This window comes from Ornithorhynchus anatinus, chromosome X1, assembly GCF_004115215.2.
Source record: "Ornithorhynchus anatinus isolate Pmale09 chromosome X1, mOrnAna1.pri.v4, whole genome shotgun sequence".
Classification (NCBI taxonomy): Eukaryota; Metazoa; Chordata; class Mammalia; order Monotremata; family Ornithorhynchidae; genus Ornithorhynchus; species Ornithorhynchus anatinus.
The window spans coordinates 86,312,774-86,326,571 of record NC_041749.1 but is presented as its reverse complement, the minus strand read 5'-3'; the positions used below and the strand labels follow the sequence as shown (position 1 = coordinate 86,326,571).

Below are 13,798 nucleotides of genomic sequence, written 5' to 3'. Positions count from 1 at the left end.
CTGCTCAGAAAGCTGTGGCTACCGCAGGTCAGATAAATCGCACAGTCTCGATGCCAAGATGTGGTTTTCTTCGTCCAGGCTACTGTGGTGTGGTCTTTGAGCGCGTCCAAATCCTTAACCCACACACAATCCATATCTCATCGCTCATATGAACAGAGATTAGATGAGTACCATTTTGCAGAAGATAGTCTAGATCCACAAACCTCAAGCCATAAACTAGATAGGGCTTGGCCAAGGAGTAGAGATGGGGGACGGAAAGAATGGCGAAAGGGAGTGGGAGAGGACGAAAGGGAGCGTAGTGAGGGGAGGTAGAAAGAGGTCAAGGTACCTATTTTGCCACCAGGTTATCTTTTTGTGTTCCACCGGGCTCCAGGGCTGGGCCAGACACTCTCTAACCCCAGAGACATTTAAAGAGAAACTGCCTGCTTTACAAACTTGTTTTGTTTTGTTGTCTGTCTCCCCCTTTTAGACTGTGAGCACGTTGTTCGGTAGGGATTGTCTCTATCTGCTGCCAAATTGTACTTTCCAAGCACTTAGTACAGTACTCTGTTCAGAATAAGCGCTCAATAAATATGATTGAATGAAAGAAGTGTGTGGGGGGGCAAGGTGATTGAGTGTTTTAAAGCCCATGGTAAGGAGTTTCTGTTTGATGCAGGGGTGGATGGGCAGCCACTGGAGGTTCTTGAGGAGCGGGGAGAACATGGACTGAATCGCATACTGAGATTTAAATCCAAACAGTTATCAGAAACAGCTGTAAGCTTCTTGTGGGTAGGGAACATGTATGCCAATTCTCTTGTATTGTACTCTCCCACAAGCTTAGAGTGCGCTGGACATGGTAAGTGCTCAATAAATATCATTGATGATGATGAAGCAGGTTGGCCTAGTGGAAAGAGCACGGGCCTGAGAGTCAGAAGGACTTGGGTTCTAATCCCGGCTCTGCCACTTGTGTGCTGTGTGTCCTTGGGCAGGTCACTTCACTTCTCTGTGCCTCAGTTCCCTCATCTGTGAAATGGGGATTAAGACTGTGAACTCCTTATGGGTCATGGATTGTGTCCAACCTGGTTATCTTGGTTATCTTACCCCAGCGCTTTGAATGGTGCCTGCCCCATAGTAAACATTTAACACATGCTCTTAAAAAATAAATATATTGTAGAAAACTTTTGAGAATCCCCTTTGTAGGGCTAGCTTCCCCACCAGCTAGGGACGAGGAAGGAGACATGTAGCAGTTGTCAAGACTGGCGGCACCAAGGCACCCCTCCAAGGCACATAATGCGAAACTACAGAGGTACCCAGAATGGTGCTAAGCCCTAGGGCTACAAACCAACTAGTTGCATTCTTGAAAGCCCTCATGTTAAACGAAAAGTTTGCATTTTGTCTACCATTGATAAGCAAGGAGTTAAAAGGAGAAGATGTTTGTATTTTTGGAGTACCTACCGTGTGAAGAACACTGTGGGTAGGGCTTGGGAGAGTACAGTGGAAGCGGTACAGGGAAGTTGTTTGGAGACCACCGGGCATCTGCCTCTCAAGTTGTCCTGAGTAATCTTTGGTGTGTTTTTCTATCAGAAATACTCACAGGCTTTAGTATTTTTTTAATGGTGTTTAAGTGCTTACTGTGTGCCAGGTACTGTACTAAATACTGGGGTAGATACAAATATTCAGGTTGGACACAGTCCCTGTCTCACATGGGGATCTCAATCTCAATCCTCATTTTACAGATGAGGTAACTGAGTCCCAGAGAAGTGAAGTGATTTGCCCCGAGTCACACAGCAAATAAGTGGTGGAACTGGAATTAGAACCCAGGTCCTTCTGATTCTCAAGCCCATGCTCTATCCACTAGGCCTTATTCATTGTCAGTCATATTTATTGAGCACCTACTGTGTGCAGAGCACTGTACTAAGTACTTTGGAGAGTACAATATAACAATAAACAGACACATTCCCCACCCAAAACAAGCTTACAGTCTAGAGGGGAAGACAGACATTAATGTAAATAAATAAATTACAGATATATACATAAGCACTGTGGGGCTGGAAGGGGGCGGTGAATAAATGGAGCCAGTCAGGGCGATGCAGACAGGAGTGGGAGAAGAGGAAAGGGGGAGCTTAGGGAAGGCCTCTTGGAGGAGATGTAGAATCTGGGAATCAATCAACTGTATTTATTGAGCATCTACTGTCAGTCAGTCAATCTTATTTATTGAGTGCTTACTGTGTGCAGAGCACTGTACTAAGCACTACAGGGGACTAATCTGTAACCAGTCTAAAGTTTGCTGTTGCCAGCAAGCCTATGGTAAGAGTGATCATGAAATACAATTAGTTGCTGATCCACAGTCACCTTAACCCAGTATGTTCCCCTTTTCCTTCTTCACATTCCATCCAAATTGCCTAATGGAAAATGTGTTATAGCAGAGCTGACTATCCTGTATATTGGTGTGACTGGCCAAATCAAAGCATAGAAGTGAAAATGCCCAACTAAAAGTGCAATGCTTAAAAAATAAACAGAATAAATTCTGCTTAGGCCTATACTGAGCACCTACTTTGTGCCTGGAACTGCATTAAACACTTGGGGGAGTTCAATAGAATTAGTAGACATCCCTGCCTCCAAGGAATTGATAATCTAGGGGGGAAATGGAACCAAAAATTAAAGCTAAGGGGAAATCAGATATGGGGATATGTAAATGAGTAAGTACTTGAGTATGGGGATTATGAGGCTTATACAGACGTCCTACAGGAGGTCAAGAGTAAATAAGTGATTATGTGGAAGGGATGAAGTGGTTGAAAATCCAGAAAAACCCTCTATTTGTTGATTAGCAGTTTTTAAACATTGCCTATGAGAATAAACAGATCAAGAAATAGCAAAATTAAGTGTGCTATTAACATTAGGGTGTGAGCCAGGCACTATCTTTTCATTAAAGCAGGAGAGTTTGCAGTGCCTTGAAAATCAACTGATCATAGTTATGTCAAGAAGATTTCAAACCAATCCAGCACAGATGGCGGTGTTACTACCCTGGACCGATAGAGCTCAGAGCATCCTCTTGGATATTAACTCAGTCGCACGCATTACAGCTCTGTGAGGTAGGGAGGAGCAGAAGGAGGGGGACTGAGGCGTGAAAAGAATGAAGTGACTTCTCCTCTAAAGTCACTCAGCAGATCAATGACAGAGCTGGGACTAGAACCTAGATCTTCCGAGTTCCCGTCCAGCACTCTGTCCCAACTTTGATGCCTCCTTTGTCCAAGCCTGTGGCAGGATTGATGGGAATTATTTTCCTATGCCGGCCCTGGTCTCTGGAAGCCTTGAACAGTTGGAAAGTCTCTCTTTTGGTGGTGGAGGTGGTGCTAGCATTTGTTGAACACCAGTTGGTGCAGGGTACCGTATTGTGTTGGAAGCAGCATGGTATAGTGGCAAAAGCATGGGCTTGGGAGTCAGAGGATGTGGGTTCTAATCCTAGCTCTGCCACTTACCTGCCGTGTGACCTGGACAAGTCACTTTACTTCTGTGCCTACTTCATCTGTAAAATGGGGATTGAGGCTGAGCCCCACATGGGACGGGACTGTGTCCAACTCGATTTGTCTGTATCTACCCCAGTGCTTACTATAGTGCCTGTCACATAGTAAGCACTTAACAAATACCATTATTATTATTATGTACTTAGAAAATATAGAATAGCAAAATGGCATGTTCCCTTTCTACTCTGAGGAGGTGAATGGCAGGGATTGTTTCTCTTTACTGCCGAATGGTACTTTCCAAGCACTTAGTACAGTGCTCTGCACACAATAAGTGCTCAATAAATACGATTGAATGAATGAATAAAAATATAACTTGAGTGGTCAAAATAATTAAATTGAGCAGAAATATACGCATGAGTACTAAGAGGGGTGTATATAAGTTTACAGTATGCTTCGCAGAGGGTGTAGCTTTCTAAAAGTATATGTGATGATAGCCTTGTGGTCTAGCTAGAGTCACTGGAGTGTAATAATAATAATGTTGGTATTTGTTAAGCGTTTACTATGTGCAGAGCACTGTTCTAAGCGCTGGCGTAGATACAGGGTCATCAGGTTGTCCCACGTGAGGCTCACAATCTTAATCTCCATTTTACAGATGAGGTAACTGAGGCACAGAGAAGTTAAGTGACTTGCCCACAGTCACACAGCTGACAAGCGGCAGAGCCGGGATTCGAACCCAGGACCTCTGACTCCCAAGCCCGTGCTCTTTCCGCTGAGCCACGCTGCTGGCCCAGGGTGACATTATTGCACTGCTTCCTGGCAGAACCTCCCATCCCAGGCCGGAGCAGCCTCAGAAGTGGCAAAAACAGGAAACCCCCTCCCTCCGCCCCGTTCCCCTGCAAGGCTTGGGTTAGAAAATCTAAAGCGAACATAGGCAAAATGAATAGAGGAGACTCAGGGCAAGAATTCTGCCCACTCTGCTGCTGCCGAATGCAGTATCTTCAAAAGTCAACCACTGCTCCTATATAGAGTGCCTTTGTTTTGTGACTTCTGTGGATCTTTCTCAGATTGGATGCTTTGCTCCTGCTTCTGTCGATAGGTAGCATATGAATTCTATCCCAATTTGTACACCCCAAAATTGTGTTAAATTAGGGCAAAACCAGAAAAAATATAATTTGTAAAAACATCTTAAAATCTCATTTCCCCACCCTCTCCGTCCTCCCTTCGGCATTGTCTGTGCACTTAGGTCTGTAATAATAACAGTATTTATGGTATTTGTTAAGCACTTAGTATTTGCCAAGCAGCGTTCTAAGCGCTGGGGTAGATTCAAGATAATCAAGTTGGACACAGTCTCTGTCCCACATGGGGCTCACAGTCTCAATCCCCATTTTACAGATAAGGTCACTGAGGCCCAGAGAAGTTAAATGACTTGCCCAAGGTCACAGAGCAGACAAGTGGCAGAGCAGGGTTTAGGACCTCTGACTCCCAAGTCCATGCTCTTGCGCTTTGTTACCCCCAGCCCTGGATCCACTGCTTTCCCTATCTGATATTTAATGTCTGTCTCCCCTTCGTGTCTACCAACTCTGTTGTATTGTACACAGTAAGCGCTCAATAAATACCACTGATTAATTGACTGGGTTTTCTGCCTCTATTGTACCTTGTCTGTCACAGAGGCAGCACTGCCTTTTAATCATGTTTCTCCCCACCCCAACCTGGGGTCCCACTTTATGCACTTTATGTGAGAAGCAGTGTGGCTCAGTGCAAAGAGCAAAGGTTTAGGAGTCAAAGGTCATGGGTTCTAATCCCGGCTTCACCACCTGTCAAAATATCAAAATATCAGAGAAGCAGCGTGGCTCAGTGGAAAGAGCATGGGCTTTGGAGTTAGAGGTCATGAGTTCGAATCCCAGCTCTGCCACTTGTCAGCTGTGTGACTGTGGGCAAGTCACTTAAGTTCTCTGGGCCTCAGTTACCTCATCTGTAAAATGGGGATTAAGACTGTGAGCCCCACGTGGGACAACCTGATTCCCGTGTCTACCCCAGCGCTTAGAACAATGCTCTGCACATAGTAAGCGCTTAACAAATACCAACCTGTCAGCTGTGTGACTTTGGGCAAGTCACTTAACTTCTCCGTGCCGCAGTTACCTCATCTGTAAAATGGGGATTAGGACTGTGAACCTCACGTGGGACAACCTGATTACCCTGTATCTACCCCAGTGTTTAGAACCTTCGAAGCCCATATCATTCGCCTCTACCACCCACTCCAGTTACTTGTCGCCGTCATCTACCGCCCTCCCGGTCCCACCTCCGACTTCTTCAACCACCTTGACCCCTTTCTCACCTTCCTCCTCTCCTTCTCTCTGCCCACTCTGATCCTTGGAGACTTCAACATCCATACGGATGTACCCGACGACTCCTCTGCCGCCCGCCTGCTATCCCTCCTCGACTCTGCCGACCTCCTCCTCCACCATACCGCGCCCACTCACTGACTCGGTCACACCCTCGATCTCGTCATCTCCTACCGCTGCACTATCTCCTCACTCACCGACTCTGAAATCCCTCTCTCTGACCATAACCTTCTCACCTGCCTCATCTCTCACACTCCCTCCCCCTGCAAATCTTCGCTACTGCCCCACAGAGACCTCCGCTCTCTCGATCCCATCCGTCTTTCCAATAGCATCTCTCCTCACCTTGCCGCCCTGTCCTCTCTTCCCACTCTCGACGATCGGGTCTCCGCTCTCAACTCCACCCTCTCTACTCATCTCGACTCTCTCGCCCCCCTTTCCCTCCGCCGCTCTCGCTCCACTAACCCACAGCCCCGGATCACCTCCTCCGTCCGCCTCCTACGCTCCTATGCTCGAGCTGCTGAGCGCTGCTGGCGAAAGTCCAAGCACCGAGCTGACCTCACACACTTCAAATTTATCCTTTCCTGCCTTAACTCTGCCCTCTCCTCCGCCAGGCAAAGCTTCTTCTCCTCCCTCATCGACACCCATGCCCGTCACCCCCGCCGATTGTTCCGGACCTTTAACTCTCTCCTTAGGCCCCCTGTTCCTCCCCCTCCCCCATCTCTCACCCCTAATGATCTGGCCACCTATTTCCTCACGAAAATCAACACGATCAGGTCTGAGCTCCCCAAAGTCACCCCTCCGCCTCTCCCCTCCCCCCCAACAACCCCCTCCCCTACTTTCCCATCCTTCCCTGCGGTATCCTCAGAGGAGATCTCCTCCCTCCTCGCAAGTGCCACCCCCTCCACCTGCGCCTCGGACCCCATTCCCTCTCACCTTCTTAAAACCATCGCCCCTGCCCTCCTCCCTTCCTTAACTTCTATTTTTAACCACTCAATCTCCAAGGGCTCCTTCCCCTCTGCCTTCAAACATGCCCACGTCTCCCCCATCCTAAAAAAACCCGCTCTTGACCCCACTTCCCCCTCCAGTTATCGTCCTATCTCCCTACTACCCTTCCTTTCCAAAATCTTAGAACGAGTCGTCTACAATCGATGCCTAGAATTCCTTAACTCCCATTCTCTCCTAGACCCCCTCCAATCTGGCTTCCGTCCCCTCCACTCTACCGAGACTGCTCTCTCTAAGGTCACCCATGACCTCCTTCTTGCCAAATCCAATGGCTCCTACTCCATTCTGATCCTCCTTGACCTCTCTGCTGCCTTTGACACTGTCGACCATCCCCTCCTCCTCCATACCTTATCTCACCTTGGCTTCACGGACTCTGTCCTCTCCTGGTTCTCCTCTTACCTCTCTGGCCGATCATTCTCGGTCTCCTACGCTGGAGCCTCCTCCCCCTCCCATCCTTTAACTGTTGGAGTTCCTCAAGGGTCAGTTCTTGGCCCTCTTCTGTTCTCCATTTACACTCACTCCCTCGGTGAACTCATCCGCTCTCACGGCTTCGACTACCATCTCTACGCAGATGACACGCAGATCTACATCTCCGCCCCTGTCCTCTCCCCCTCCCTTCAGGCTCGCATCTCCTCCTGCCTCCGGGACGTCTCCACCTGGATGTCGGCCCGCCACCTAAAACTCAACATGAGCAAGACTGAGCTCCTCATCTTCCCTCCCAAGCCCGGTCCGCTCCCAGACTTCTCCATCACCGTGGATGGCACGACCATCCTTCCCGTCCCGCAGGCCCGCAATCTCGGTGTCATCCTTGACTCGTCCCTCTCGTTCACCCCACACATCCTATCCGTTACCAAGACCTGCCGGTTTCACCTCTACAATATCGCCAAGATCCGCCCTTTCCTCTCCACCCAAACGGCTACCTTACTATTACGGGCTCTCGTTATATCCCGGCTAGACTACTGTGTCAGCCTTCTCTCTGACCTCCCTTCCTCCTCTCTCGCCCCGCTCCGGTCTATTCTTCACTCCACTGCCCGGCTCATCTTCCTGCAGAAACGATCTGGGCATGTCACTCCCCTTCTTAAACAACTCCAGTGGTTGCCTATCGACCTCCGCTCCAAACAAAAACTCCTCACTCTAGGCTTCAAGGCTCTCCATCACCTTGCCCCTTCCTACCTCTCCTCCCTTCTCTCTTTCTACCGCCCACCCCGCACGCTCCGCTCCTCTGCCGCCCACCTCCTCGCCGTCCCTCGGTCTCGCCTATCCCGCCGTCGACCCCTGGGTCACGTCCTCCCGCGGTCCTGGAACGCCCTCCCTCCTCACCTCCGCCAAACTGATTCTCTTTCCCTCTTCAAAACCTTACTTAAAAATCACCTCCTCCAAGAGGCCTTCCCAGACTGAGCTCCTCTTCCCCCTCTACTCCCTCTGCCATCCCCCCTTTACCTCTCCGCAGCTAAAGCCTCATTTTCCCCTTTTCCCTCTGCTCCTCCACCTCTCCCTTCCCATCCCCACAGCACTGTACTCGTCCGCTCAACTGTATATATTTTCGTTACCCTATTTATTTTGTTAATGAATTGTACATCGCCTCGATTCTATTTAGTTGCCATTGTTTTTACGAGATGTTCTTCCCCTTGACGCTGTTTAGTGCCATTGTTCTTGTCTGTCCGTCTCCCCCGATTAGACTGTAAGCCCGTCAAACGGCAGGGACTGTCTCTATCTGTTGCCGACTTGTTCATCCCAAGCGCTTAGTACAGTGCTCTGCACATAGTAAGCGCTCAATAAATACTATTGAATGAATGAATGAATGAACAGCCTTGGCACATAGTAAGCGCTTAACAAATACCAACCTGTCAGCTGTGTGACTTTGGGCAAGTCACTTAACTTCTCCGTGCTGCAGTTACCTCATCTGTAAAATGGGGATTAGGACTGTGAACCTCACGTGGGACAACCTGATTACCCTGTATCTACCCCAGTGTTTAGAACAGCCTTGGCACATAGTAAGCGCTTAACAAATGCCAACATTATTATTATTATCATTATTATTATGCAAGGCACCATTTCTTCGGTGGTCCTTATTGCCCTCTTCTGGCTAAATAGGGATGGGGCATTTTCTTTCCAAATTCCAGCAGAGTGGTACAAGAGACGATTCAAAATATCTTTCTCTTGTCAGAGCTGGACAATAGGTGCCTCTGTGAACATCCCCCATCAGAGCTGTTCACCAAGACAGAACATTTTAAGGATTCTCTAGCCCTGGTACTAGTAATCAGTCGAGCTTACTTTGTGCAGAGCACTGTACTATGCTCTTGGGAGAATACAGCACAGCAATATAACAGGCACATTCCCTGCCCGTAAGACTTTTAATCATAAGCGTGGGCAAGACCCCAACACGCTTTGAGGCCAGAGGTGATGTCTCTTTCTGCTCACTAGGTGGTGAAGTTTTCATCCTGATTCTGGTGCAGCTTGAAAAAAGAAAACTAATGTTCTCACTTCACAACAGATTAATGAGCTTCAGACTTGTGCTTCTTGGGTATTTCTAGAAGCCATAATCATTTGTCTCCTGTTAGGAGATGACCTCAGAGGGAGAACTTCCTTAACTCCATTATTTGATCCCTAGTGAGTCATTTACTTGAAACGTTGTCAAACATAAATAGTCTCTTGCTGGATATGTGTGAGAGAGGGACAGTCTGAAGGCTGACCTGGAAATCAGTATTGATCCCCAGTCTGCAATCTTGAAGTGGCTACGCATCTCTGATAAAGTAGACTTGAGAGAGGAGTTTTGTGGTGTTGGGAAATGGCAAAGGAAGACCCAGCGCTCAGGAAGCGCAAAGGCATTCATCCGGCTTTATGGGATCCATTGGTCAAGGGCATTTATTCATGAGCACCTACCATGTGCAGGACACTGTACTGAGTGCTCGGGAAGATGTAATGGTAAAAGACGTGATGCCTGCCTTCGAGGAGTTGATAATCTAATGGTGTATCTCCTGGAGGACCTTAGAAGTGAATGGGGGAGACTGCAGGTAGCTATTCACAGAAGAGGAGAAGGAAACATCCATTCTAGCTGTTGAGACCCCAAGTGTGACTCGATTGATAAGTGTAAAGTCTTATAAATCGAGAGTAGAGAAGAAGTGCGGGCTAGTGAATAGAGCACGGGCCTGGAAGTCAGAAGGACCTGGGGTTCTAAGCCCGGCTCCACCACTTGTCTGCTGTGACACCTTGGGCAAGTCACTTAACTTCTCTGTGCCTCAGTTACTTCATCTACAAAATAAGGGTCAAGCCTGTGAATCCCATGTGAGACAGAGTCCGTTAGCTCGATTAACCCGATTAGCTCGTATCTATCCCGATGCTTAGTACGGTGCCTGGCACATAGTAAGCGCTTAACAAATATTTTAAAAAGGTGTATGTACTGTCTTTCCCCTCTAGACTGTAAGTGCTGGGGGAGATACAGAGTTGGCACTGTTGTATTGTACTCTCCCAAGGGCTTAGTACAATGATCACCACACAGTAAGCGCTCAATAAATACCATTGAATGATGCACATTAAGGGCAGCTTTCGGGTGGACATAGCCTGGGGAGATGGAACATAATCAGGGATACTGGACTAAGGAAACAGCCTCTACTGGTTCTCCCTGCCTCCAGCCTCTCCTTCTACACCTAGCTACCTAGGTCGCCTTCCAAAAATGCCATTCTGCTCACATTGCGCCCTCCCCCTCCCTTTCAAAAACCTCTAGTGGCTTCCCATTTCACTACCCACAAGAAACAGAAATACCTGCTCGTTGGTTTCAAGGTTCTTCATCGGTTGCCTCCCCCTTAACCTTCTGCCCTTTTTAGCCACTACACCCAAAACGCTAACTCTTCATTTCGTCCCAAGCTATCCTAGTCGTATTTCACTCTCAATTCGCCTCACGGAGCCCACTGTGGGAAGAGTATCTGATCCCTTGCCGTGATCCACCCAAGAAGACCTGCCCCAAAATTTGGCCTCTCACCAGACACCGTGCTCCCACGGCTAGGGGATCCTCTGCCGGCAGTGTGGGTGGGGGTTTGGGCCTGGGGCAAGGAGGATGCCCAGGGGAGACGACGAGATGCCTGGGTCCTGCAGGCAGGGGGCAAATGTGAAGCCACTGTTTTGACTTCACCACCTGTCTGTTTCCTGCTCCAAGGAGCAGGATAGCTGAGGCACAGCTGCTCACTGTGCCCCAAAAAGTATGAGGGTACAGCTGATGGCTTCACCCACACAACTCAAGCCCCATGGGGGCGGCGGACACATTCGTGCAAGACCCTCCCTGAAGTGCCCAGCTCTTTCTCACAGTGGAATCTTTCTGCAGGTAGCTATTCACAAGCAGCTGACTGAAGTTCTGCAGTTAAGGCCCAGATCACTGTTCTTATTGTATTCTAACTGTGGTTGTCAACCGGAATGGATTTTTCAACACTTGCCAAACGAGACCCTGCCATTGTCTCTGGTAGGGAAGGAGTGTTTCAGTTTGGGTTCTTTTCTTTTTTTTTTTTTCTTATATCAACTTGTTTATGTTCCATTTTGGAACATACTGTGCCGAAAGCTCAAGTTTGAGAGCCAAGTTGAGATAACTGCAAGTTTCTTCCCTGGCTGCCGTGTGTGAAAGGGAAAAATGGATTTGGGCCCTGGGTGAATTCTTGCCCTCTTGCTTTCCCAAAGGCATATGGGCTAAGGCTCGATCCCAAACCTAGGCAGAGGGGAATGTAGTTGGTCACCCCGCAGGGGCTGGAAACAGGGCATGGAGTCATTTTCTGAATTTTAAGTTAAGCACTTATTATGTGTCCAACACTGTTCCAACTGCTGGGATAGGTACAAGTTAATTAGGTTGGCCACAGTCCTTGTCCCACATGGGGCTCATAGTCTAAATAGGAGGGAGAACAGGTATTTGAATCCCCATTTTACAGTTGAATGAGGCACAGAGAAGTTGTGACTTGCCCAAGGTCACACAGCAAGCAGTTGACAGTGGGATTAAAACTCAGGTCCTTCTGACTCCCAGGCCTGTGCTCTCTCCATTCGGCCACACTGCTGCTCATAGGCCATGCTGTTGTATGCTTCATTGCCCTCCGGGTAATTTGAAAAATGCTAAAACCTTCAGTGTCCACTTGGGCCATGGAAAAATGATTTTTAGAGCCCACAGCTAAGCACCAGATGGGGTAATTGAGGCACAGAGAAGTTAAGTGACTTGCCCTAGGTCACACAGCAGACACGTGGCAGAGCTGGGATTAGAACCCAGGTTCTCAGACTCCCAGCTCCTTGCTCTGTCCACTAGGCTATGCTGCTTCTCGTTTGTCTTCTAGACTGTGTGTAGAATGTCCAATGGAAGGATATTTCTTCTTAGAACAGTGCTTGGCACATAGTAAGTGCTTAACAAATAGTATTATTATTATGTTGTTGTTGTTTTCGTCTTCATCAGTTGACTGGAAAATGCTGAGCGTCGTCAGAAAGACGAGTCAATCTTTTTATTGTGCGCTTACTGTGTGCAAAGTACTGTACTAAGTGCTTGGGAAAGTACAGTACAACGGAATTGGTAGATACATTCCCTGCCCACAATGAGCTATCAGTCTAGAAGACAAAAGAGAAATAGCACGGCGTAGTGGATAAAGCACAGACCTGGGAGTCGGAGAACCTGGGTTCGAAACCTGGCTCCACCACTTGTCTGCTGTGACACCTTGGGCAAGTCACTTAACTTCTCTGTGCCTCAGTTACCTCGGCTATAAAATGGGGATTGAGACTGTGAGCTTCATGTGGGATGGGGACTGTGTCCAGCCAGATTAACTTGTATCTACCCCAGCATTTAGTTCTAGTGGCTGGCACATAGTAAGTGCTTAACAAATACCATAAAAGAGGGAGGTTTTGGCCAGTATTTTCAACCATGGTTCACCTGCACCTGGAATGCTGTGGGCCATTCTGGGCCCTGCATCATAGGAAGGACATGATCGAGCCTGAAAAGGCACAGAGGCAGGTATCAGTGGGTGGGGATGCATCTTTGAGGATGAACCGACATGGTCAGGACAGTTCTAACTAGAGACCAAATCTTCCCTATTTAATTCCCACCATCCCAAGTCTGGTCAGTCCAACAGTCACCCTTAGCTCTTAGTGTATTTATACCCATCCTCAACACTTTATATAAAGTGTATGCTTGATTTTTCTGCTTTCTCTTTCTGACATTCATTCTGCTAATTATCTAGATCTTTGTTCTTCCTCCTGCTTTTACCACATTTAATTTAAATTTGCCTTTTGTCCTAGTAGATCAGCGGCTCCCAGAGGGCAGGGACCAGGTCTTTTGCCAGTGCTCAATACAGTGCTCTGCACACAGTAGGCACTCAAATGCCATTAATGATGACGGAGGGAGTGATTGAAGTCCACAAAAAGATAAAGGGTGTTGGGAGGGTGAAGAATGAATTGCTGCTCACCGTATCTCAACCCATCCAAGAAGAGGAACCACCCTTTAGAGTTTGAAGGTGGTATTTGGTGAGGCAGAATGTAGGTTCAGGAGGGGGTTTGGATGGATTTGAGAGCAGAAGAGCCGTAAAGGCTCACTGAAAGGTAAGTTAGGGATGTTAGTTGGTCCATTCCTACAAACTAAGAGTTGTATCTTTTATACACCCCACCCTCAGCCCCACAACACTTAAGTACATATCTGTAATGTATGTCTATCTTCCCCTCTAGAGTATAAGCTCCTTATGGACAGGGAGTGTGTCTGCCAACTTTGTTATATTGTACTTTCCTAAGCGCTTAGTACAGTGCTCTGCACCCAGTAAGCACTCAATAAATATGATTGATTCCTAACATTTGCGGATGACAAGGGGATCGTAGCCTGCCTCCAAGTTATCCTGTTGCCACACAGAGAGAGAATCCTGGGCTGTATTGGACCATGGCCTGAGCCCGTATTGACACTTCTCTCGAAGCCTTGTAGTCTTACGAAACAGTCTCAAGTAAGTAAACTTTAGGCAAGAAGGGCTTGAAGTTGTTGGGGTTTTTTGTTGTTGTGGTAGAAGTGTGTAC

General features: G+C 47.9%; 1 protein-coding gene across 2 annotated transcripts in view; it reads left to right on the top strand.

The window, feature by feature from the left end:
- The window catches only part of LOC100073971 (store-operated calcium entry regulator STIMATE), a 99,438-nt gene that overhangs the window by 73,876 nt on the left and 11,764 nt on the right, over nt 1-13,798 (top strand). The gene's annotated exons all lie outside the window — the stretch shown is intronic.